This window comes from Cibotium barometz, chromosome 30 (genome assembly GCF_041138505.1).
Source record: "Cibotium barometz isolate CiBa-2024 chromosome 30, ASM4113850v1, whole genome shotgun sequence".
Taxonomy (NCBI): Eukaryota; Viridiplantae; Streptophyta; class Polypodiopsida; order Cyatheales; family Cibotiaceae; genus Cibotium; species Cibotium barometz.
Window position 1 is genome coordinate 11997555 of NC_141075.1, and position 2245 is coordinate 11999799.

Here is a 2245-nt window from a genome sequence, read left to right on the forward strand (position 1 = left end):
TGCGAATTAAAGACCTTTCTTTTGCTTTACCCTTATTCAATAAATGACCTTCAAACACACTCGTGTGCACACACACACACACATAAATTAAGCTTCACTTCAATCATTAAAGAATCGTCTTCTTATTTTCATTTGAGTTTCTATGGTATGTACTTTATCAAGCATGCTTTATTATAAATTGAATTCACAAGGTAAGTTGCACCATACAAAGGTCTTTGCCAATGTGTTTTAAAAAGAAGCATCTAACCATATAAGTGAAACGGATACCTTCAATAATCATGGTACGCAGTTGCACAATCTCATTGCATAAAAAGTTGGAAACATCTCACTTTATCAAATCATAAGTATTGCGCTTTAAACAATACAATAAAGCTCAGGAGGAATAGAGAATGCTTGCAAGGTGGAAACAAGAAAGGAAACTTACCTTGCAAGGGATGAGGGTCATGGTAGTGGAAGAGGGTAAAGAAGAAGTTTTCACTCCCCGTAAGGTCTTGCAAGGTCAAGAAAAAGAAATAGAGAAAGTGGGAAGAGAGATATCCATAGGATGGTGGAAAAATAGGGGAAGGGAAAGCTCAGAAGAGATAGCACCTTTGCTATTATAAATGGTAGCATCTGACATGACACGCGTATTAATAAGCTCTATGTGGGAACCGCACAACATGGTCCGAGGAGAGCAAAATGTATAACCTGTGCTATAGTACATGGCCATTGAGAATTCAGGTTAACATGCCCATAACTGGGACTTCAAGAGTCTCCAGAATTGTAAATTTGCGGGCAGCATCGATTTTTGGTAGTGAGTCCTGTTTTGTGCTTGCCTTCCATGAGGATTTGACAAAATCCTGCACATAATCAGCCATATAAACTTGTAGGTGGCCGTTTGCAACACTCTCTCTATTAGCTCTATAAGACATGCTTATTAAGATCTAAGTGGGAAACCACACAACATGGTCCTGGAAGAGTAAATTGTACATAACCTGAGATATACATGGCCATTGGAATTCAAGCTTTTATGCCCATTGGGAATTCAAGGATTACATTGTACTATATAGAGCTGCTGCTGATTTACCTTTGTGCGTGTATCTTGGCGGAGCTCTCGTGGGCATCGATATTGGTAATGGGTGGTAGATCCTTGCGCGTCTTCCACGATGATTTTGAGAGAATCCTCCATATAATTAGCCATTTAAGCTTGTGGGATGACTGGCAACATCCCGCCCTGCATCAACACCTCCATATTGTCGGTTCATTTGGTGAAGGAATGGAGGGTCTAACCATTAATTGAAGAACCGAAATTGGTAAGATTCTAGGAGACAGAACAAGGGGGAATGCAGGCAGGGGGATCACTGCAGGTGTGTGAACGTTGAAGGGTCAGAAAGAAGGCTTAGGGATAAACCATTGCTGCAACTCTTTACTTGGAGCTAGACCTCTAGAAGGATGGAGGAAGAAGGCGAGGCAAGCGCCAGGAGAAAAGGCGAGAAACCTATGAAGGCAGAAGGCTGCCATCTGTGTTATATGTAGTAGGGAAGGGATGCTGTCTGGTCTCGTCTCTCGTGTATAATTGGGTTATGTGTTGAGGTTGAAGAAGACCACTTAGTTATTATTTAATTAAATGAGCTGCAAATTTCAAAGCGACTTAGGCTCCAAGCAACACGTCAGGGAAGCAGCTTTGGGGGACGTTTCGCACGAGCGAGAGGTGGGGCCCCCTGCGGCCGGTGGTTGGCTGGCAGGCTAATCTGCTCCTTCTGCACGAACATCATCGTGGGCTTTAAGAGAGAGAGAGAGTGCCGGGCGGCGGCCAGCCCTCGGGCCTCGACCCTCGAGTGAGAACGTGCCCAATTCGAAAGACCTAGCCTTCTGCCCGTGATGAACAAAACGACGACACGCACTCATTACCCCGATTGACTCAATCACATGTAATCCAGTATCTTCCCACCATCCATTCTGGGTTCACATAGCATTACATCAATCCTTTTCACCATGGTTTGGAGAGGAGATTCGTAATTTTTGAACAAACATTATCTTCACACTTCACTTTAGTTATAAGTCACACTTCAATTTTTTATTAAAACTGTATTTATTCATTTATTTTTAAACAACATTGTTTAATTTTCGAATCATTTTTTTGCTCGAACCAAAAAGTTCGGGGTTTCTATCATGCCATGAGTACAATGATGCTAGTTATGAAGAGACCAAATGTCACACACAAAAGAAGAAGAGGACACTACTGCCAACAACACTAGATATAGGC

General features: G+C 42.3%; 1 long non-coding RNA gene across 1 annotated transcript; it reads right to left on the bottom strand.

The window, feature by feature from the left end:
- Positions 1 to 579: 579 nt before the first annotated feature.
- Positions 580 to 1487, bottom strand: LOC147621164 (uncharacterized). Its single transcript, XR_015269877.1, has 2 exons — positions 1067 to 1487; positions 580 to 839 (listed from the first exon to the last, which is right to left on the bottom strand). It is a non-coding gene; the product is annotated as an uncharacterized LOC147621164 (long non-coding RNA).
- Positions 1488 to 2245: the final 758 nt, after the last annotated feature.